Below are 25845 nucleotides of genomic sequence, written 5' to 3'. Positions count from 1 at the left end.
GCACTACTTTTATTTACTTTCTTGCACTCGCACTTATTACCCTTTTTTTAAAGTCTTTTGTTTATCCGTTTTTATGATAAAAATTAAAATGCATTTTTACTTTACCATGTCTGGCTAACCCTATAAAGGTTAGAATGTAGGGATTGTAATTGAACCGATAATCCATACAATTGTTCGTAGAAACACTTAAGGGCTATTTTGACTTTCAACTTAAGTTTTCCCGCACTTAATTTCCGTTGGGTAAGATCGAAAGTCGTCCGACGTCTGTTTAAACTTAGTTATTTTTAACTATTTCAAATACAGCGAAAGCGCTTTGTTTAGTTCATTAGGAGTTTTTAACTTAAAAAGAAAAGTGATTTTAAAACTATTTTCGAACGCATTTATAAGTTTAGAGTCTGGTTCGTGAGAACCTATTTTGATTAAGAAATACAGGTCAACATAATTTTCAACTTAGTCAAGACACTATATTTCTTAAAAATAGGTTTACTACTCTAACGCAATGCACACGTTTTTATAAGTGACAATAAGAGGGTTTGATTAGGGAATACAACTCGGTTTTGAATAAAAACGACAGTTCCTGTTAAATTGGTTCTTTTCAAAGTAGGAAACACTGTCCATAATTAATTCTATTAGCAAGTACTTGGATTATTAATTGATTATGTGAATTACATTCGAACCTATCTTTATTAATTGAATTTAATTTAATACTTTATTTTTCATTATGCACTCTTAAAAACCTGTTTCGATTACCTTAGATTAACAACATAACAATAGATAACGATAGATTGACATTTGGTCTTTGTGGATTCGACAATCTTTTATATTACTCTGACCCATTCGTATACTTGCGAAAAATACGCATCAAGTTTTTGACGTTGTTGTCGCGGACCAATTTCGTCAAATTTCGTACCCTGTTGTTATATCGTTTAGACTTAGGTTGTTACCTGCCGGTCAATACGAAGGACTCGTAGCACCGGAAGCTTAGTAGATCCTCTGGCGGAACCTGAACGTTATGCTCGCGCACGTTTATTTTCCCATAGAATTAGGAGAGCTATGGCCGAAGATCAAAATCAAAGACCTCTTAAGGATTTCGCCCAACCATCCAACTAAGAACCTAGTTCTAGTATAGTAAACCCAACCATTCCAACTAATAATTTCGAACTTAAACCCTCCCTGTTGCAACTAGTGCAACAGAGACAATTCACAGGTCTTGCTACTGAGAACCCAAACCAACATTTAAAAATCTTTCTCCAATTAGCAGACACTTTTAAAACCAATGGAGCTTCTCCTGAGGCAATTCGTTTAAGATTATTCCATTTCTCCCTCAGAGATAAATCCCTGTCATGGTTAGATTCCTTTCCATCCAATTCTATAACAACTTGGGAAAATCTTAGAAAAGTATTCCTTGCTAGATAATTTCCCCCAAGTAAGACCGCCGTTCTTCGAAACCAAATAACCAGATTTACCCAGAATCAAGGAGAATCGTTGTTCAAAGCTTGGGAGAGATATAAAGAGTTGTTAAGAGCATGCCCACATCATGGTTTAGAAAATTGGTTAATCATTTAGACCTTCTATAATGGACTTCACTATAACACTAAGATGACCATCGACACTACAGTAGGTGGCGCACTGATGAACAAACATTACCCTGAGGCTAGTGCCCTTATTGAAGATATGGCTCAAAACCATCAGTGATGGGGAGTTGAACGAGCGATAGTTGAGAAGAAGGAAGCCCAAGGAGAAGTACATGAGTTAAGCTCTATAGAAATGATGCAAGCTAAAATGGACGTGTTATCCCTCAAGGTTGAGCATATGTGTATAAACCCGTAAATACTGCAGCTACAGTTTTGTCGGATTGTGAGATATGTGGAACCAAAGGACACCAATCTGCAGAATGCAGTCTCTTAAACGAAACCAACTTTGAGCAAGTGAACTACGTCTAAGGGAACCCATATTCGAATACCTACAACCCTGGATGGAGGAATCACCCAAAATTCTCCTATAAGAACAATAACCCTATCTATAATATTGCACCTCCGAGACAGCCAGGTTACCAAGCCCCAAGACCAAATCAACCTATGCAACCTGTGCCACCAAAGCCGAGCCTTGAGAAAATTATGGAAAATTTTATCACTGCTCAAACCCAAAAAAACAAAGAGTTCATGAACTAGAACATTCACGTTAACGAACTGATTACCCAGTTAGGAACCAAGGTTGACCAGATAGTCACTCATAATAAGATGCTTGAAACCCAGATCTCTCAGGTAGCCTTAAACCAAGCCCCCCAGACTACACCTGAAGGACAGTTCCCTGGACAACCTCAACAGAATCCGAGAGGACAAGCCAATGCCATTACCCTACGAAGTGGGCCCGCTTATGTTGAGCCATTTAACCTAAGATTGAGTGAACCCAAAACTTCTAAGGAATATACCGAACCCACGGATGAAGTGAAGGAACTAGAGGAATCTGAAAAACAGGAAGGTCAAGAAAAAGGAGAAGAACCTAAAGACAAAACTTATGTACCACCCCTGCCATACAAATCCCCGATACCATATCCGCAAAGACTCAAACATACCCAGATCAATAACCAGTATCGGAAATTCATTAAGTTTATAGAAAAACTTCACGTAGAAATCCCTTTCACAGAAGTCATCACCCAAATACCTTCTTATGCAAAGTTTCTCAAAGACATCCTTACCAACAAACGTAGACTCGATGATCCGAAGCCCTTGGAATGCAATTCTATTTCCGAGAATAAGTTAGCCAAAAAAATAAAGATCCTGGAAATTTCTCCATTCCTTGTATTTTGGGAAGTCATGTCATCGAGAAAGCTTTTCTAGACTTAGGAGCTAGTGTGAGCTTAATTCCTTTAGCAGTTTGTGAGAGGTTAAACTTAGGCGAATTATAGCCTACTAAGATGTCACTTCAATTAGCCGATAGATCTGTTAAGTATCCGATAGGCATATTAGAAGATGTCCCTGTTAGGATAGGTCAGTTATTTATCCCTACTGATTTTGTTGTCATGGACATTAAAGAGGGTGACGATATACCAATCCTTCTAGGCAGACCATTCTTATCAACTGCAGGAGCCATAAAAATGTCAAGAGAGAAAAGTTGACCTTTGAGGTAGGTGACGAGAAGATAGAAGTTATACTTTCAAAATTTCTTATGGCATTTGTGATGGGAGACGCATGTTATGCCATAGATATCATTGATGAATGCGTTAGGGAAATAGAACAAGAAGAAATCATAAAAACAATTAAGTTGCCATCAACTCTCATACTGGAAGATGATAACTTTAGGAAGCCCTACATCGATGATAACCTTTATGAATGTTTATCCCTTACCCCAGATCCTATGCCATGCCCTAAGAAACCAACCTTAGAACTTAAGGAACTGCCTAAGAACCTGAGATATGAGTTCCTCAATGAAGAGATGAATCGTCCAGTTATAGTCAGTGCTACCTTGAGCCAAGAAGAAACAGACCAACTCTTAGATGTTTTACAAAGATATCCCTCAGCCTTAGGATATAATATCTCTGATCTAAAAGGTATAAGCCCATCCGTATGCATGCATCGGATTTTGCTCGAGGAAGATTCAAAGCCCTCCAGAGAACATCAGAGAAGAACAAACCCTATAATGAGTGATGTTGTTAAAAGAGAAGTTCTTAAGTTACTTGAGGCAGGTATAATCTATCAGATATCGGAGAGTAAGTGGGTGAGCCCTGTGCACGTAGAACCTAAAAAGGGAGGCATCACAGTAGTGCAAAACGATAAAGGAGAACATGTAGCAAAATGGATAGAAGGAGGATGGCGGATGTGCGTAGACTACAAAAAGTTAAATAAAGCAACCAGGAAGGATCATTTCCCTTTACCATTTATAGACCAGATGTTAGAGCGTCTAGCCAGACACTCTTACTTTTGCTATCTAGATGGATACTCTGGATTCTTCCAAATACCTATTCACCCCGAAGATCAAGACAAAACTACCTTTACATCCCCTTATGGAACTTTTGCCTACAGACGAATGGCATTAGGACTCTGTAATGCCCCAGCTACTTTCCAACGTTGCATGATGTCAATCTTTGAAGATTACCTAGATAGTATCCTGGAAGTATTTATGGATGATTTCTCGGTTCGTGGATTTGATTTCCAAAATTGTCTTGCTAACCTTGAGAAAATCCTAGAGAGATGCGTGGAGGTGAACCTTGTGCTAAACTGGGAAAAGTGTCATTTCATGGTCACCGAAGGGATTGTTTTAGGACATATAGTTTCCGAAAAAGGTATTGAGGTAGATAGAGCTAAGATAGAAGTCATAGAGAATCTAAAACCACCAAAAACTATCAGAGAAGTCTGAAGTTTCCTTGGACATGCTAGATTCTACCGGCGTTTTATCAAAGACTTCTCTAAAATAACTAAACCTTTAACTGACCTTTTAATGAAAGATGTTAAATTCATTTTCGATGAAAAATGTAATGAATCATTTAATCTTTTAAAGAAAACGTTGATTTCAGCACCCATTATGCGACCCCCTGATGGGTCAGAACCTTTTGAGATAATGTGCGATGCTAGTGATTATGCCGTTGGAGCCGTTCTAGGACAAAGGAAAGATAAAAAATTACATGTGATTTATTATGCCAGTAAAACCCTAGACGCCGCCCAACTTAACTACGCAACAACTGAAAAGGAACTACTATCTGTAGTTTTTGCTATAGACAAATTCAGATCTTATCTAGTAGGAGCCAAAATTATAGTTTACACCGATCATACTGCCATTCGTCACCTATTAAGTAAAAACGATGCCAAGCCCAGGTGTAGCAGGGTATTCATTACCTTTAGATTTATTGACTAAATCAAAATTAAATCATACAATTCGAGTCGCCACCACACTTCTATTTATCCAAAGGAAAGGTTAGAAAGCGAACAAAAACCGAGAAGTTTTATCAAATCAAAAACTAATGAAAATGTCAGAGATCTGGGTAAGGGGGTTGGTTATTCAATGGGAAGGTTTTAAGCACTCAAAACATCCTTAGTACTCTAAGGGATCCCTTTTTGCAAAGTTGTATGGTAGATTGGTATTTGTGAAAATATTTGTGCAAACATGATTGGGGAGATGAGAAAAGAATATACAATTTATTTACAATTTTGTTTGAATGGATAAACCCATTGCCTACCTACCATCACAAAGGTAGGATCAAAACCTCGTAGTTCGGGGTAAAAATTTCAAAATAAGTTGGTGAATTGATTTGTCAAAAGCCTTAAGGTCTTTTGTTATCAAAGGGAGAAAACTCAACCTAAACCAACAATCCACCATGTGAGGAGAGCTTCAACATACTAGTGAGGGATCCACCCTATAATAAGTATGGAAGACTTATAGTCCAATCACTAAGGATAAGGTGAGGTTTACATCAACCACTATGATAACTCAAACCTATGGCTAATGTTTATGAAAAAAAGGTTTTAACAGAGGTGGCCATTGGAACCACAAAGACAAACTTTGAGTGAGTTGTATTTACAAATTAGAAGTAATCACAAAATAAAGTCAAAGTTGACTTAAGATTCAATTCAAAGTAAGTATTAATGAAAAGAGTTTGAAAAAAATCAAAGGCATAATGCCTAGGTTTCTAGTTTTAAAACAATGTCAATGTTTGCACAAAGTGAGTTTGGCTTGGGTTAGAGTGGAGAGAAGAAGAGAAGGGCTAGTCCTAAACATGCAAAGATGAGAGAAGAGAATAAAACCCTTGGAGTTCCTTTCTTGAGATCATAAAGATGATTCAAGTTGCTCCTTTTCTTTAGACTTAGCAATTAACTCAAGTAATCAAGCAAATATTCAATTAAGCTATTAGGATCTTCCAATTGGCTTGTCTCTCTTAACTTGGACGCTCATGACAATGGTCCTTCTAACTAGCTCAAGTTTGGAATCCCTATCACACAAGAACAAACAATCAAAAAGTTCACAAAGCAATAAGTGGAATGGACAAAGAGATAGTTTAGATTAGGGGTCCTTTCAAGTCAACTTCAAGATTAAGCAATCTAAAGGCATGATGCCTAGTTGCTCTTCAACCAATTTTAGCATTCTAAAGGCATGAGGCCTAGTTGCTCTTGAACTCCATGAAGCATAGGTGAGGTCCTAATTCTAAGTTCTTTCTCCTTTTTGCATTGGGTTCACACAAACAAAAACAAAACAAGCACAAAGCCACAATATGTTTACACAATAATGTGCTCAAGTGAGCAAAAGGCAAATGGCATAAACATAAACATGAGCTCAAGTGAGCAAAGGGAAAAGACAATATGAATAAATGAGCAAGAAAATAAATTGCATTAAAGTAAATTGCAAGAATTAAATGCTTGAATTAAAAGTTAGTCATTAGTGGTTAGTGTTAGTGTGCCATAAGGCAATTTAGCGCTATGTTATGCAATCGTAAGTGGACTAATGTAGTAGTCACACCTATCTGAGGCCGGTCAATAAAACTATAGGAAAATAAACACAAGTTAGAGATCATGACTAGTAAGCCAAGCTCCTACAACTTGCCATGCCAAAAGAAAAGAAGAATGACCTTGTATGCATTTTAGGTTTTTTGCTTGACCAAGAAGCAACCTATCTTGGACACAAAGCAATTCACTTGATCTTTGATCAAGTTGAATTTGATTTGGATCAAAGAAGGTTAAGCCTCTCATATGTCAAGGCTAACCACAAATCATTAACTCATAGGTCAAAAGAAAAAGAAGAAGAAAAGAGATGAAGATAGAATGTACAAAATGAAAATTCAAATGACATAACCAAAACACAATGATCAAATGTGAATGGAATCAACATTAATCAATGGTAAACAGAAGTGAAATGAAGATTAGGAGTCAAGAAAGGTCAAAAACATATTTTTGGTGTGTTTTGGAATTAAAATAATGCATAAAATAAAATGAACAAAGTGAGGTCAAACTTCAAATCCAAATCAAATCAACTTGGATAAGTCCAATTGGATCATCATAAGTCTAACATGGTCAAACAAAATTTCACAAAAAATTTCAACATTTTTTGAAAACAGAAGCTATTTTTAAACAATAAAAAATGAAGAAAAATAATATAATTGAGAATATTTTTCATAGACTTATCATCATCCATATGTATTAAGAAAATATTTTTGGCATTTTTGAATATCAAATTGTATTTTAAATGAATTAAAAACTATCAAAAATGAAATAATTCACAAAAAATATTAAATGGAATCACAAATATAATTAAAATCAGATTATGAAACTAGATTTTAAAAGAAAATTTTTGCAATTGGTCTCAGATTTTTGTGATTCAAAATAAAAGAGTTATGATTTTTTGAAAATAAATGGAATAAAAGAAAATAAAACTAAAATTAAGTAAATAGAAAAAAATCTGGAGCGCATGATCATTATTCATTAATTGACGTGGATGATCCTAAGGCTCTCAAGCGCGCGCTCATTGTGTTCCACAGTCAAATGCGAAGCAAACATAATTAAAAAAAGTCAACCAAGGCAAGGGCTGAGATTAGATCGTAGTAGCTGGATCCAAAGGCCATGGTTCAAACACGTGGGGACAGTGGTGGAAACCATCGTCTTCTCCGGTGAGAAGGCAAAAACCGGCCACCAGTTGCAGGTTTTGCAACCTCAACCAAATCACACGATCCTTATACCAAATTAAAGCTGGGGTGATGTACATCACCCCTGTAACCTTAAATTTCACTCAAGATCCCTATGGAAGGAGAAATCTGAGGTGGAAACTCTAGGTGTTCAATCTGAAATTCATCAATTCATGAAATTAAAGTCACCATTGGCTTGCCTCTCACACGAGGACTTCAGAAAACCAAGAAAACTCAAGCAAAGCACAATATATAGTGAGATTCGAAGAAAAACAGTTGAGATGTAAACCTTTGAAGTGCAGCTTTGATGAGCATGATCCACTCCAATTCTTGATTGCACCTTGATCTTGAGGTGATGATGATGCAAGGCTTAGGAATTGGAAGCTGGAGATCAACCAAGAAAGTTGAAATTCAAGCTTGAAAAGAGAAGTGAAAATTCAAAATTCCTTTGGCGTGAGGTTAGGGTTCAATTCCAGATGAGTTTTAGGCGCCTTCAGGTTGAGAATTGAATAAAGTGATACATTTATTTATAGCTGCAGCTGCAAGCAAAGTGTGACAAGCTCATGTGCATGAAGCTTTGGATCCTCCATGCATGGGCCTGTACAGGCGCATGTGAGGCCCAAAAGCTAATGGTTTTGCAAGCTGATAGCATTAGGAAATGATTTGGACGTGTGGTTTGCATTACAATTGCTTGTGCATGAAGTTCCATCATGAAATGCATAAATGGTCAAAAATGTTCCTCCCTTCGAAAGTCCCACATGGAAAACCCAAACATGGACATGTGAGTAATGGTTAGAAAGGTCTTGACATGAGGAACAAAAGCTATGTTGTACAAAAATCCATTTGGAGTTTGGAAATTTGTGAAAACTGGCCATGAAGTTTGAAGTACAAAACATGCCTTTGAAATTTTTTCCAAAAGTGACCAACTTCAAGCCCTTATGTTTCAATGATGCAAGCCTCAAATGAAACAAATTCCAACATAAACGTTGTATATATTTTCAAGATAATCAATTTGGACTTAAATTTTGCATCATTTGGAGTTTTGATGAGAAAGTTATGGGCACTTGAAGTTGGACTTTTCCAAGATTCAATGGCTTTGGTCCAAAGTGACCTATAATGTTTTGTATTATCACATGTGTTCCTTTTAGGATTATGAAATTTTGTTCAACATAAAATTTGAAGTATACATCTTAAGATTTCCAACGAAATTTCTCTCACCTCAAAATCATAAAAAATGAAGGAGTTAGGTCCTTGGGAAGTTGACCCAAAATTAGGGTTTCAGTCAAAATGACCTATAATGTTTTGAAATGAATGATGACCTTACAAGTTTCAAATGGATTTTTGATGAACATGAAAGTTGTTCATTTTGTTCTTAAGAACAGTTTTTCTCTTGGGGTCATCTTCATTTGACAAACACATCAAACGTTAGGTCTCAATGGATTTCAATATAGTCAGATGATTTGACTGGTCAACTTCTCAAGTCCAAACTTCAATTCTTGATGAATGAATGATTGAGGATACTCACATAGGCTCATATATGCATAAAAGGATGAATTACAGAACTTCCCTTGATTGTATTTGATCATAGGTTGAGGTTTCTTCATGAGCAAGGCACAGTCAATGCACAATTGAATTAGGGTTTCCTTGGGAAACAATCCTCAAGCCCTTTGGTTTATCTTGATCAAATTGAAAAATTGAGATACTTGGGAGACATAGATGATGATTGAGAGCTTCAGGACCCATTTTCATGCTTGCTTTCATCTTCATCTAGCCATTTTATGGAGCATAGGAGCCTCCTAGGAGCCTTGGATCACATGACTACTTAAGCTTCAAAACAAAACAAGTTAGTGACATATTTCTGTGCTTTTGGTTAGTAAATAAATAATAAAAGCAATAATATACAATTCAAGCATGCTATATGGTCTCAAACCAACTCACACAAGTCCCAACCCTAGGGTTAAGGAGCCAAGATGCTAAGATTCTTGAGGTAAATGCAATGAGAAATGATATGATGCCATGAGGGATCTTAAGGTCAAAATTAGGGTCTTATAGATGCCCCTATTTAAGTTCATTCTAGCCGGAGATATGAAGGTTAAAATCTTCGTCTCGACGAGGTATAATGGGCTTAAATAATAACAAAGAGACGAATTTTGGTCCCTAAGAGACCTCATGATGCAAATGTATGTATGCAAAAGTTAATACTCTGTGGGGAAATATGGCCACAAAGGAAAAAGAAATCATTAGAAACTGAAAGTCCGCGGGAGTATAATACATTCCATAAAGAAAACTCACTGGGAGACAGAGACTCTGGGGGGATAAAGGGCATAAAACGCGTGAGCAGGTCACGACTTGAAACTTGCTGGGAGACACGAAGGGATTCCATGAAAATAAGTCAATGGAAAGACTCGAGCTGACACAAAGTTGCATGTATTGGGGAATATGCCAATACAACAAAATTATCCACTATGGATACTTCGGATAAAAATCCGGACTCAGGCGGAGAAATCCATTAAGGGACTCAGCTGAGGAAACAGCAAAACGAGGTATTACCGGTTACTGGGTAATATTCTCAAAACAGAGACATGTGATCAAAACACCGGTATAAGGGTGAAAGAGCAACACGCTCAGGGAGAAAGAATATCTAAGACCAGTATAAGGGTGAGAGATATCAATCATCCGAAACATCTGAGGACGACCTAAAAAAACAAATCTCAACTCAGGAAAACCTGACTCCACAGGGGACAAAAAGTCATAATAGGGAGCAGAAGGAAGGAACACCAGGGATACCGGTTACTGGGCATATAATAGGTGACCAACCAGGCGTGAATTGGGAACATATCCAAGACACTCATCATCCGGAAAGGAGGGCTGAAACAGCAAACTCAAATTACAGGATGGGCATTCAATTCCATAAGGAAATACGAATCTTACTCAATTGGGGAAGAAAAATACTTCGACTGAAGAGTGCATGAGGCATATTATCTATTACCGTCAGAACATAGATAACATACTCGCATGGAAGATTATCCACAATCGGTTACTGGGTTAATAAAGGATAAATCGACCGAAAAGAAAGGACGTCGGGATACCGGTTACTGGGTATATAATGATGACCAATCCAAAGGAGAAATAATCGTTACCAAACAAGGGTAAATGAAAGATGACTCACTGGGGATACATTGACAAGAGCAATGATCCCAAGGATACATCACCGGTTACTGGGTGGTATACTCAGAAAATAAAGGAATATCAATACCGAATTTTGGATAAAGATAACCAACAAAGAGGGGATTATATCTACCGGTTACTGGGTAGAAAACCACAGAAATAGGACTTACAACTACTGGTTACTGGGTAGAAGGCCACAAGATCCACTTGGAAGAAGATGAACAATTACTAGTTACTGAGCAATTGATCACCGGAACCACAGGGAACTGCAGGGGAAATAACAAGGAAGGAGTCAATCTAGGAACAAACTAGAGAGACACAATGAAACCAGACTCAACCTAATGAGGATATAACTCAGGGGAGTAATTCCATCCCAATACATATTTAGGGAGGAAACTGAAACAATAATCATCCACAAGGACATAACTCAGTGGGGAATATGAAGGAAAGATAGACACTTTCTGCCTAAAGGGATGACTCTATATGGAGAGATCATACACAGACATCTGCTTGGGGACGAATATTCCACCAATAGCAGGATATAACAAGCAAAGATATAAGGAAAAGAATGCAACATGAATATCTGAATGTTAAAATTATGCATGTATATGCATGGTTTATGTATGATTAATGCCGACAAACAGACATATCTAACACAAACAGGTCCAAGAAACAATGGACAGACATCCGGTATAACATCTCAAAAGAGATGAGCCAGGCCCACAAGAGGAAATCCAATCTGGTGGGGAGCATCATATGTCACGAGATACAGACTGCAGCTGGGGATCAAGTAGAGTCGCTGCCGGGGACAAAGATCATTGCTAGGGATCAGAGACTATTGTTGGGGATAAGCCAAAAGGTCATAACTACCAAAGGCTGGGGATCTTCCAACAATTCTCGGGAACATGCAGATATAACAATAAGATCCATCATGGATGAACTCTCCTGGGGATCTCATCGGGGGATAATGAGAAATTCTATGGGGAACAACCACCAAATAGAAACACATTAATCAAGCATTCCCTTCTCACCGCTGAGGAAACATCTCTGCCACAGGGAGAAGGGATAAATTACTTCGTTGGGGAAGCTGCAGAGTCACCTCCAGGGATTTGCTGCTGAACAGACAAAAGATCCAACGTAGAGGAAACTCTACTGGGGAACTCAACATGGATAAGATTCTGTCGTAGAAGAAACTCTATTGGGGAACTTATCAAGGAAAGATATGAAACTCTGTGGGGAACAACCACCAAACAGAAATTCCAATAATCAACATATTTCCTCTTATCTGCTGGAGAGATATCTCTGCTAGGAGGAAAGAGAACCAATGCTCCACTGGGGAAGGAAATAAACATCTTCAACACCAGCTCTGCTAAGGGGAAACTCCAATAAGGAGGGAAAAACAAATATTAGACGCTGATCAGGAAACTCCACTAGGGAAGACGGAAGGCGATCCCACTAGGGAAAGTCTGCTGTGAGTAACCTTATTGGGGATCAATTATTGGCAAGCCCGCTGGGGAGAAACCACAAGCCATACTGCTGAGGATAACTGACCAACTTGTGGGGATAATTGGTCAAGGAGATAGCTATAAGACAGCTTTGCAAGGAACCCAAGTTACTCCTGCTGAGGATTTTTACTCAAGCTGGGAATTCCTGCTCATTTTGAGGGAAAAGCTAACTTCCTCGAAAATAGATAGCATATCAATTTTTATCAATCTATAAGGGATTTTAGGTCAATCCACACACGGGATGACAACCCTATAATTGATATAACACAGATGCTAGACTCAGACTCCCTGGGGAGCTGAGGATGAAGATGTACACAACTCCAAAAAGATCAAGGCCAAAAATTCCAGACTCCCTGGGGGACCTGATGATGTATCATTCTTCTCTGCGCTCACTGAGGAGACAACCTGAAAGATGATGAAGAGAAAACAAACATGCTAGAATATGAACAAATGTCTTACCCTTTTGGAGATCATACTATCCTTGGGAGAGCACTAAGGACTTCCCCTTTATCCCTTCAGTCACTGTGAATGTTCACTTTTGTTTAAAACAGTTTATAAAACTTTATTTATTTAAAACAATGATATTTATCAATTAAAACATGCAAACATTTGTTAAGTAGAAACAAATAAGAGTGCAAAGAATTGGATAAAGGCTCAAATTTATTTGATAGAATGGTAGTCCGTAAATGGCGAGACTCCATGGATCTTTACAAATTTGAAATTGGTGATATATATTGGAAAAAGGGCTACATTGAACATAATGACCATTTCTCCACCAACTCTGAATCCGATGTATTCGAAGCTTCAGTTGACGATGACTGAGCGAGAATCTTTGACAGATGACAGCTTGTGGAACAGAGTCTTGTCAGAATGCAGTTACTTGCCAAATCCCTAATTTTTGCCTAGATTGCCCCAGGGTGAGGTACCCAATCTAGCGGGATATATATATATATATATATATATATATATATATATATATATATATATATATATATATATATATATATATATTCCTTTTTTCATGTCTCTAACTTTTCCCTGGATCGCCCTTTCGGGTTTTCAACTTAGCGAGCTATTCTGTTTTTATTTTAGGGGAAGTATTTCTTGACTGCATCTGAACTCACAGGAGGAGTGAGATCCTCCCCATCCATAGTTGTAAGTATCAAATTACCGCCTGAAAAGGCTCTCTTAACAACATATGGACCTTCATAGTTTGAAGTCCACTTGCCCCTAGAACCGGGCACGAAACATAAGACTTTCTTGAGCACGAGGTCACCTTCTCGGAACACACGAGGCTTGACCTTCTTATTAAAGGCTTTTTTCATCCTTTATTGATATAACTGACCATGGCACATGGTAGTTAATCTCTTCTCTTCAATCAAATTCAGTTGGTCATAACAACTCTAAACCCATTCAGCCTCCATCATCTTGGCTTCCATCAAGATTCTCATTGATGGGATCTCCACCTCCACGGGGAGCACAACCTCCATGCCATATACAAGAGAGAAAGGGGTTGCCCCTGTTGAAGTACGGATAGATGTACGATATCCATGCAAAGAAAATGGTAACATGTCATGCCAATCTTTATACGTAACAACCATCTTCTGGATAATCTTCTTGATATTCTTGTTAGCAACTTCAACAACCCCATTCATCTTGGGTCTATAGAGAGAAGAATTATGATGTGCAATCTTGAACTCGCTACACAGCTCTTTCATCATCTTGTTGTTCAAGTTAGATCCATTATCAGTAATGATCTTGTCTGGCACACCATAACGACATATGAGTTGATTCTTGATAAACTTCACAACCACCTGCCTGGTCACATTTGCATATGACGCCGCTTCTACCTACTTGGTGAAGTAATCAATTGCTACAAGAATAAAGCGGTGACCGTTCGACGCCTTTGGCTCTATCATGCCAATCATGTCAATTTCCCACATGGAGAAAGGCCATGGTGAGGAAATAACATTCAGAAGTGTCGGGGGAATATGAATCTTATCCGCATAAATTTGACACTTGTGGCATTTCTTCACATATTTGCAGCAGTCAAACTCCATTGTCAGCCAATAGTAGCCTGCTCTAAACATCTTCTTTGCCATGGCATGTCCATTGGAATGAGTACGAAATGAACCCTCATGGACTTTAGTCATTAACAAGTATGCTTCGTGTCTATCCATGCATCTGAGCAAAACCATGTCAAAATTCCTCTTATAAAGCACATCACCATTAAGGTAGAAACTGCCAGATAATCTCCTCAAAGTCTTCTTATCTTTAACAGATGCCTCTGGCGGGTAAATCTGACTCTAAATAAAAATTTTGATGTCATAATACCAAGGCTTATCATCTTTCACTTCTTCAACTGCAAATACATGAGCTGGTCTATCCAAGCGCATCACAGTGATATTGGGGACTTCATTCCAGAATTTCACCATAATCATTGAAGCAAGTGTAACAAGAGCATCCGCCATCTGATTCTCATCTCGAGGAATATGGTGGAAGTCAACCTTAGTAAAGAACATTGAAATCCTCCTCGCATAATCTCTATATGGTATGAGGCCAGGCTGATTCGTTTCCCATTCACCCTTAATCCGATTAACAATAAGGGCCGAATCAGCCTAAACATCAAGATGTTTGATCCTAAGATCAATACATCCCTCCAAACCCATAATATAGGCCTCATACTCCGCCATATTGTTCGTGCATTTGAAAGTTAGCCTTGCTGTAAACGGAATCTTTCATCTTCAAATACAGAATCTCCTCATCCGGGAAGTCGTACTGAACAGATTGAAAATCTTCAATTGGTTGATGTGGCAAGTGGTCAGCCAAAATACTAGCTTTAATAGCTTTCTGAGTTTGGTACTCAATATCATACTCAGACAACACAATCTGCCAGCGGGCAATCCTCCCAGTTAAAGCAGGATTCTCAAAGATATACTTGATTGGATCCATTTTGGATATCAACCAAGTCGTATGATTCAACATATACTGGCGTAAACGCTTAACAACCCATGCCAAAGCACAACATGTCTTCTCAAGCATTGAGTATCGAGACTCACAATCGGTGAACTTCTTACTCAGATAGTAAATAACATATTCTTTCTTTCCTGATTCATCTTGCTGACCCAATACATAACCCATGGAGTCCTCAAGAACAGTCAAGTACATAATCAATGGTCTCCCTTCAACAGGCGGAGACAGAATCGGAGGCTCAGACAGATACTCTTTAATATTATCAAAAGCTTACTGGAAATCCTCTGTCCAATCACGACACTAATCTTTCTGGAAGAGCTTGAATATTGGCTCACATGTGGCAGTCCTGTGGGATATAAATCTGGAAATATAATTCAAGCGGCCAAGAAAACCTTGGACTTGCTTCTCAGTTTTGGGCGCAGGCATCTCTTGTATTGCTTTGACCTTGGCAGGATCAACTTCAATACCTCTTTCAATGACAATAAAGCCCAATAACTTGCCGGAACGGACTCCAAATGTACACTTGTTTGGATTCAGGCGGAGTTTGTACTTCCTCAAATGCTGAAAAAGCTTCAACAAGTGCTCTACATGTTCAACTTCCATTCTTGACTTCACAATCATATCATCAAAATATACCTCGATCTCCTTGTGCATCATATCATGAAACATGGTTGTCATAGCGCGTTGATACATGGCTCCGACGTTCTTCAAACCGAAGGGCATCACTCGATAACAGAATGTTCCCTAAGGTGTGATGAATATTGTCTTCTCCATATCCTCGGGTGCCATTTTGATCTGATTATAACCAGAAAATCCGTCCATGAATGAGAAGACATTGAATTTAGTTGTATTATCTACCAACATATCAATATGTGGTAGAGGGAAATCATCTTTCGGACTAGCTTTATTCAATTCTCTATAGTCCACACACATTCGTACTTTTCCATCTTTCTTAGGCACGGGCACAATATTGGCCACCCATTGAGGATATGTAGAAGTCACCAGAAACCCTGCATCAATTTGTTTCTGAACTTCTTCTTTAATCTTCACTTCCATATCAGGATGAGTTCTTCTGAGCTTTTGCTTCACAGGAACACACTCAAGCTTCAAAGGCAGGAAATGTTGCACGATATCAGTATCCAGACCAGGCATGTCTTCATACGACCAGGCAAAGACGTCGACATATTCTCGTAGCAACTCAATCAACCCCTTCTTCATAGATTCTTCAAGGAGTGCCCCAATCTTCACCTCACGAACACAATCTTCAGATCCCACGTTGACTGTTTCCAGATTCTCAAGATGTGGTTGAATGATCTTCTCTTAGTGTTCAAGCAGACGGGTAATCTCATCAGGGATCTCTTCAACATCATCTTCTTCGGCCTCAAATACAGGGAACTCAAAGTTGGGAGATGGCGTTGGATCATTATGTTCAATGGGTTTGATCAACCTGCATAATGATTTTGAGATATAAAAGAGATTTCAGATTTCAAACAAGGCAAATCATTGTGCAGATGAAAAGATTGATTTTATTCTCTTTTTAGGGTTTTTTAGTGATCACTAATTTCATGCAAAAGCAAAAAGGGAAAATAATTTGGAAAAATAAACATTTAACATGTAATTATTGAATGAATATCATTGTATTAATGTGCCAACAATGTCATCACTCCTCCTTTTGGCATGGGAGAAGGGTTTTAAAACAAAAGTGAACACATTACGTGGACTTATGGACAACTGTTGGAACATCAACAGCGACCCAATTCTTGCAGATTCCCCCAGGGATGACAAAGTTGCCAGAATCTTCCTCTGCATCATCTTCCACTATAACAGCAGCCTCTTGGTCTTTAACAGTATCGATGAAACCACCACTCTAAAACAGCCCATGCTCGTTGAAAATGCCTGAAGAATACCCTATGCCAGCCCAGGATTTATTATCTTCTAGCTTAATCATTTGTCCTAAACCAGCAGTTGTGCCATGCTCAATGGCCAACTTCACATCAATGTAGGAAGCAAATGAAGAAGGTCCTTTCCTTGAAGGCTCAGCAATGGATAAGGCTTGGAACGGAGTTCCAACCTCATCCTTAGCATCTATGTAGGAAAAGGAAGACAAATGGCTTACCAAGAGATCATTTTCTCCCCCTATCACCACCAACTTCTTATTCTTAACGAATTTTAACTTTTGGTGTAGGGTGGATGTCACGGCGTCTGCCTCGTGAATCCATGGTCTGCCAAGCAAGCAGCTATATGATGGGTTAATATCCATGACCTGAAAAGTGATCTGGAAATCACTAGGTCCGATCTTGATTGGGAGCTCAACCTTGCCAATCACAGTTTTCCTGGATCCATCAAAAGCCTTGACTACCACTCCACTCTGCCTCATCGGAGGCCCCTGATATGAAAGTTTCGCCAGAGTGGATTTTGGCAACACATTAAGTGATGATCCTGTGTCTACCAGCATATTAGACAAGGCATTATCCTTGCAGTTCATTGAAATGTGTAGAGCCAAATTATGGTCTTTTCCCTCCTTGGGAATATCAGCATCGCAAAAGCTCAAATTGTTACAAGCAGTTATGTTTGCAACAATGCTATCAAACTGTTCAATTGTGACATCGTGATCCACGTATGCCACGTCCAACACCCTCTGCAAAGCTTTGCGGTGTGGCTCAGAATTCATCAATAAAGAAAGGACGGATATCTTTGATGGATTTTGAAGCAGCTGATCAACAACATTATACTCGACCTCTTGATGAGCCTCAACATCTCATCGCAGTCCTCTTTCAGAATGCCACGCTGGCCAACAGGGACAGGAGCTTTAGCAGGTTTATCAACAACAAGTGTCGGATTCGGAGAAGAAGAAGTACCCACAGGGGTGGCAGAATTATCAAGAGTAGTTCTTCTTATGTCGTCTTGGGGTTTCGGCGGCATCGAGAAAACACGACCACTACGGGTCACACCACTGACGTCAGATATACTTACAACAGAAATGGAGGGCAACGACACCTCCTTCCTATCTTCCAACACAACTGTGTTATATCTGTAGGAAATAGCTCTATCTGAAGAGTACGGGACATGGCCTGCTGGCGTGATGATAAGAGAGGGAGACACCTTCTTCTTGTTGCCATCATATCTGATAACAACAGGTTCTGGTGTTCTAAAAACAGTGGATATAACATTCACTTCATCCTCATCACAATTCTGAAGTATCTCGATCATACCTTGATCCAGCATCTCTTGGATGTCCTTCTTGACTTGGCGACATCCTCTCTCATTGACAGTGCACACTCGGCATCTGTCATGGTCATGCTCGTAATGACTGTATCCACATAACAATCTATGCATCTCGACAAACGACTGCCTGATATGACTGACATACCGGACATTGTACTTGTAGCGGGGTATTCGTTACCATTAGAGATATTGACTAAATCTAAGGTAAATCATACAAGTCGAGTCGCCACCACACTTCTATTTATCCAAAGGAATGGTTAGAAAGCGAACAAAAACCTAAAAGTTTTATCGAATCAAAAACTAGTAAAAAATTCAGAGATCTGGGTAAGGGGGTTGGTTATGCAATGGGAAGGTTTTAGGCACCCAAAACATCCTAGGTACTCCTAGGGAGCCCTTTTCACATTTGTTGTATGGTTGGTATTTTGTGAAAATTTGTTTGTGCAAACACGATTGAAGAGATGAGAAGAGAATATACAAGTTATTTACATTTTGTGTTTGGATGGATAAACCCATTTCCTACGTACCATCTTTAAAAAAAGATTAGGATCAAAACCTCGTAGTTCGAGGTAAAAATATCAAAATGGGTGAGTGGATTGATTGATCCAAAATCCTTAAGGTCTTTTGTTATCCAAGGGAGGAGACTCAACCTAAAACCACAAATCCACCATGTGAGGATAGCTTCGACATGCTAGTGAGGGGTTAAACCTATAATAAGCATGGAAGACTCATTGTCCATCACTAAGGATATAGGTAAGCATTACATCTACTTCAAGGATAACTCAAACCTAATAGCTAAGGTTATGAAAAGTTTGATTAAGAAAGTGGCCATTGAAACCACAAAAAGGCATTTGAATGGGTTATATTTACCAATGAAAAGTATTTACCAAAATGGTCAAAATTGGCTTAGAAGTTCAATTCAAAGTAAGTGTTATGAAAAGAAAGTTTGAAAATTAAAAGCATAAGGCTTAGGTTTCTAATGTTGAAAACAAGTGTTAAATGTTTGCACAAAAGTTTTGGCTAGGGTTAGAGTGGGAGAAGAAGAAGAAAGGCTAAAGTCCTAAGCATACAAGAGGTGAGGGATAAAGCATAAGACCACAATGGAGTTCCTCTCTTGAGATCATATTGATGATCCAAGTAGCTCCCATCCTTTGGAATAAGCAATCAGATAAGCATAAACTCAAGCAATCAACAATCAAATGAACCCTTGGAAAGCTCCTCAATGCATCTTGGATCTCTCTCTCTCTTGGAAGCTCATGGTAATGGCTCCTCAATTTGGCTCAATGTTGGAATCCCTAACACAAAACACACACATCAAAAAGTTCTATAAAACAAATGAGGAATGGACAAGAGGAGTTTAGAAATTGGTCCTTTCAAAGTCATCTTCAATATTAAGCATTCTAAAGGCCCAATGCCTAGTTGCTCTTTGACTTTTATAGCACTCTAAAGGCCCAATGCCTAGTTGCTCTTTGACTCCAAATTTGCATAGGGAGAGTCCTAAAGTCTAAGTCCATTTGTCCATTTCTTTGCATTTGGTCAACAACAAACAAACAAAACACAAGCACAAAAGTATATACACAATTATGTGCTCAAATGAGCAAAAGGCAAATGGCATTAACATAAACATGTGCTCAAAAGAGAAAAGGGAAAAAAAAGCAAATGAATATGTACAAGAATAATAAATTGCATAAATGTAAAGTGCAAAAAGTATGTTAATGGTTAATAGTTAGTGTTAGTAGTTAGTGTGCCATAAGGCAAATTTAGCGCTATGTTAAGCAATCGTAATTGGACTTATGTAGAAGTCACAACTACCTGAGGCCGGTCAATAATAATGTAGGCAACAACACAAGTTAGAAGTCTTGATTAGTGAACCAAGTTCCAACAACTTGCCATGCCAAAAGAAAAAAAGAGAATTGATCTTGTATTGGTTTAAGTCCTTTGCATGGTTTAGGAAACAAACTATCCTTAATGCAAAGCCATTCACTTGATCAATTGATCAAGATGAATTAGATTGAATCAAGGAAGATTAAGTCTCCCTAATCAATGCTAACTTATCAACCTTCAACTCATTGATCAAAAAGAAAAAAGAAGAAGAAGAAGGAGATGAACAATGGAAAAGGAAATGGAAAGAATAAAGTGCATTAGATGAAAAAGAATGTACCAATCAACAAGTGTTGACCAATGACATTGAGGATCATGGTCAAACAATCAAAAACAGAAGTGAGATAAAGATTGGAAGTCAAGAAATGAACAAAATATTTTTTAGCATTTTTAATATTCAAAATAAACTTGAATTAAAATATTAAAGAAAGGTCAAACTTCAAAATCACTTCAAATCAACTTTGAAAAGTCCAAGTAATTTATCCCAAGTTCAATAAGGTCAAACAAAGTTTGACAAAAAATTTTCAGCATTTTTAAAAGTCAGAAACTATTTTTAATCAATTAAAAATGAATAAAAATAACCTAATTGAACTAAAATCTCAAATCAATTAATAAATTGATGAGAATATTTTTCATAGATCTATCATCATTCAAATAGGTTGAGAAAATATTTTTGTATTTTTTGAAAATTAAAAACTATTTAAAATGAATTAAAAATAACCAGAAAAGAGAAAATTTATAAAAAATATCAAATGGAAAGATAAAAAATATTAAAAATCACTTTTAGAAACTAGAATTTAAATGAAGAAGAATGCAATTGGTCCCATATTTTTTGGATTAAAAATGAAGAAGTTATGAATTTTTGAAAATAAAGGAAATAAAAGAAATAAAATCAGAAATTAGAAAATAGAAAAAATCAGGGAACGTTGGATTGAATCTCATTAATTGACGTGGCCAATCCTAAGGTCCTCAGGCGCGCGCTCATGGTGAGTCCAAGTCAATGAGAAACATCCAGCATTATTGAAAGTCATAACATCCAAAGGCTGGGATTAAATCTGGAAATGAGATCCAATGGTCCAGAGCTCATCCACGTGGGGACGGTGGTGTAAACCACCGTCTTCTCCGGCGAGACTCACCGCTCCGACCAAGATTTGCAGGTTTTTAAAACTTAATTAAAATGCACGATCCTTATACCAAATTGAAGCTGGGGTGATGTACATCACCCCTGTGACCTTGAATTGTACTCAAACTTTCTATGGAGTAAGAAATTTGAGCTGGAATATTCAGGTACATAAATTGCAGTTCATCAAAACACAAAATCAAAGCCACCACTGGCTTGCCTCTCAAGTGAGGAATTCAGAAAACACATTGGCCAGGCAAATAGATCAAGGAACAAAGAGATTCGAAGCAAAAACCAGTTGAACCATACCTTTGGATTGTGAAGATTTGAGCTCCTTTCCTTGGTTCCTTTTGCAAAACAGAAGTTCAATGGATCATATGAGGAAGGTCTAGGAACTTTAGATCTGAAGATTCAACCAAATTCAGTTGAATTTCAGATCTGAAATTTTGAAGAAATGTGAACTAGTTCCTTTAGGTATGGCTAGGGATTCAATTTTGCAGAATATCAGGCGCCTTCAGGTTGAGATTTGGTGGAGGTATGCACCTCTATTTATAGCTGGAATTGGCTGAGCAAGTGAGTTTCCTCGTGTGCATGGCAAGTGGATTTTCCTTGCATGGGCTTGCATGATCATGTAGAAGGCCCAAACTCAATTGCATTTGCATGCTGATGACCAAACAACTTGAAATGGACGTGTAGTTGGCAATGCATAAGCTTGTGCATGGAATTCTAACATGTTATGCATAATTGAGCTTAAAACTTCACCTCTTCAAAAATGCCACTTGAAAAATTGAGACATAGGCATGTGGGTAATGGTTGGAAAGGTCTTGACATAAGGAACAAATGTTATGTGGGACCAAAACTCATTTGAAGTGTGGAAATTTATGAAAACAGGCCATGAAGTTCATAGTGCAAAACATGCCTTTGAGAATTTTGCCAAATTGGTCAAAATTCAAGCCCTTTTTTTTTGATGATGCAAGCCTTAAATGGAAAAACTTCCAACATCCAAGTTGTAGGTATTTTCAAGACAATCAAAATGGACTTACATTTTGCATTATTTGGATTTTTTATGAAGTAGTTATGGGCACTTGAAGTTGGACTTTTTTGCCTTTCAATGCATTTGGTTCAAAGTGACCTATAATGTTTTGCATTATCACATGTATTTATTTTGAGATTTTGAAATTTTGTTCAACATAACATTTGAAGTAGACATATTAATCTTTCCAATGCATTTTATCCCACCTCAAAATCATAAAAAATGAATGAGTTATGTTCTTGGGAAGTTGAGCCAAAATTAGGGTTTCAGTAAAAATGACCTATAATGTCTTGGAATGGGAGATGACCTTCCAAGCTTCAAATCAATTTTTGATGAACATGAAAGTTGTTCATATTGTCCTTAAGAACATTCTTGATTTTGGGATCATCTTCATTTGACCAACACATAAAAAGTTGGGTCTTAGTGCATTTCAAAATAGTCAGATGAATTGACTGATCAACTTTCCAAGTCCATAACTCACACCTTGATGAATTGATGATTGAGGCACTCAAATAAGTTCAAATATGCATGAAATGATGAATTAAAGAACTTCCCTTGATTGTATTTGATCATGGGCTGAGATTGCTTCATGGGCAAGGCACACTTGATACACAGATGAATTAGGGTTTCCTTGGGAGAAAAACCTCAAACCCTTTGACTTCCTTTGATCAAAATGATGAATTGAGATACTTGGGAGGCATATTTTATGGATGAGAGCTTTGGGAACCATTACCATGCTTGTTTTCATCTTCTCTTAACCATATATTTGCACAAAGGATCTCCTTGAAGCTCTTGACCTTGTGATTGCTCAAGCTACAAACAAAAGATGTTAGTGACATATTTTTGTGCTTTTGGTTAGTGAATAAAGATGAGAAGAGCAATAATATACAATTCAAGCATACTTGGTGATCTCAAACCACTCACAAGAGGTCCCACCCAAAGGCAAGGGGAACCAAGATGCTTATGATCCTTGAGGCTTTGCAAATGCAATGTTATGATGCCATGAGGGATCTTAGGGACAAAATTGGGGTCTTACAGTACTTGCCAGGGCAACCCTGGATCATGTTCACAACAGATTTTCCATGCTCGGGCAATGGGTTCTTCTTTATGTTCGGACCTACGTCCTCAAAAAACAAGATCCCACTTCTAACAAGGTCTTGAACCCTGGTCTTCAGGGGATAACAGTTCTCCACATCATGTCCGGGAGCACCGGAATGATATACACAATGAAGCTCTGGCTTGTACCACCACTGAGGGTTGGTCGGTACAGTAGGTGGGTCACGTGGAGTAATTAGCTTCCTTTCAATCAATGAAGGATAGAGTTCAGGATACGTCATTGGAATTGGATCGAAAGTGACCCTCTTCCTATCGTAGCTGGTGATGGTATTGTTGTTGTTTCGAGGCTGGTAGGCCTGCTGTTGCGGACGATGTTGTTGTTGATATTGTTGATGTTGTTGTTGTTGTTGATAATGTTGAGCTTCCCTGAAGGCAGGTGTTTTATGAGCCACCTGGTGCTGGTTACTGGCAGGGCGCACAGTCTTCCTCTTCACAGAGGGTTTTCTCTTGACATGGGAAGACATAACATGTGCCTCTCCCTCATTCTTCTTTGCAAAAGCCCCATAACACTTTGCAGAAGAGCCTTCATCTTTGGCCATACGTCCTTCATGGACTCCTTCTTCTAGCCTCATCCCCATGTTCACCATTTCGATGAAGTCCGAGGGAGCACTAGCAATCATCCGCTCTTAGTAGAAAGAGCTTAAAGTCTTTAAAAAGATCTTCGTCATTTCTTTCTCTTCGAGTGGGGGCACAATCTGTGTGGCCAATGCACGCCACCTCTGGGCGTACTCCTTGAACGTTTCCTTCTCCTTCTGGGACATAGCCCTCAGTTGGTCCCTATCGGGAGCTATGTCAACATTGTACTTGTACTGCTTGACGAAAGCTTCGCCAAGGTCGTTGAAGGGGCGGATGTTCGCATTATCCAGACCCATATACCATCTGAGTGCAGCATCGGACAGGCTGTCCTGGAAATAATGGATGAGGAGTTGATCGTTGTCTGTCTGAGTTGACATTTTGCGTGCGTACATCACAAGATGGCTGAGAGGGCAAGTGTTTCCCTTATATTTTTCAAAGTCAGACACTTTGAACTTGATAGGAATCTTGATGTTGGGCATGAGGCACAACTCAACAGCAGTTTTACCAAAGAGGTCTTTCCCTCTTAGAGTCTTCAGTTCCTTATGCAGCTCAAGGAATTGGTCATTCATAGCATCCATTTTCTCATAGACATCTGGGCCCTCAGATGGCTCAGAGTGATAAATGGTGTCGTCGACTCTCGGTAACGTATGCGCAAAAGGAGGTGGCACAGTAAGGACTGGGCTAGATGCTGGCAGAGAAGCAAAGGTCGGAGCAAGACCCTCAGGCACAAAATTCGCGGGCATCCCCCAGGGAAGATAATCCATCAGCTTTGAAGAATTTGCTCTGGTGTTATACCGGTGCGTCAGCTTGTCTTCAAAATAAATGAAGAACACAAAGTTAGACCACTGATCAAGAATCCCTGAACAAAACCTTCTTATGCATATGATGCATGCAATGTTTGTGTATATGATTTATTTTTATCAGAGGAACTTTATAGAGATCTATTTACAAATATTTGGAAATATTAATCTTTTTAAACATATAATGGAATATTCATATCAATAATATTTGGAAAAAAATTTACACCGAAGAAGTACAATCTTGGTAACCAAATACAATACAAGAGAGAAGGAAAATGAACATCCTATGGAACCCTAGAAACAATCGTCTGAAGCTCTCGAGACTGGAAAATAAGTTTCACGAAGCCTCTTCACCTCTCTCTCATAGGCTGCCTCCATATCTGCCTTCTCCTTGGCGAGTCTATCATACTTCCTCTTCCAAAACTTGGATGACTGAGGAAGAAGAGAAGTAACCACATCCTCTGGCTCATCAATAATCTGATGCTCCAGAAATTCTATCACAGCATCTTTATCTCTGAGTTGCTGAAGTAGCTCCTCTCGCTCACGAACCCAAGCACGCGAACGGTCTTCATCTCTCAACTCCTCTACTCCTTGGTTAGGGAGGGTTGAAGGCCTAACCATAACCATAGGGGTAGGTCTCGGATAATCATAGGGCATGCGGTACTCAGAAGCTCTCTTCCTCACCCAAGAGGTGTAGGGTTCCAAAGCAATACAATTCTTCGGGCCAAGCTCTTTCATTCCCTTCCTATGAATCTTGCGCCAAGCGCGGACCATCCTGCCCTTCAAGTTCTGGGGATCTTTACCCTCTTAAAAGAACACACCTTCTAAAAAAATGTTATTAGGTT

The 25845-nt window shown here is 38.5% G+C and overlaps 1 non-coding gene across 1 annotated transcript; it reads right to left on the bottom strand.

Moving 5' to 3' along the window:
* Window positions 1-1437: 1437 nt before the first annotated feature.
* Window positions 1438-1544, bottom strand: LOC127108579 (small nucleolar RNA R71). The gene has a single exon (XR_007796106.1). It is a non-coding gene; the product is annotated as a small nucleolar RNA R71 (small nucleolar RNA).
* Between the last annotated feature and the right edge of the window lie 24301 nt (window positions 1545-25845).

Source organism: Lathyrus oleraceus, chromosome 7, assembly GCF_024323335.1.
Source record: "Lathyrus oleraceus cultivar Zhongwan6 chromosome 7, CAAS_Psat_ZW6_1.0, whole genome shotgun sequence".
In the NCBI taxonomy this organism is placed as follows: Eukaryota; Viridiplantae; Streptophyta; class Magnoliopsida; order Fabales; family Fabaceae; genus Lathyrus; species Lathyrus oleraceus.
The sequence above is the reverse complement of the archived record's forward strand: the minus strand, read 5'-3'. Positions and strand labels throughout refer to the sequence as shown.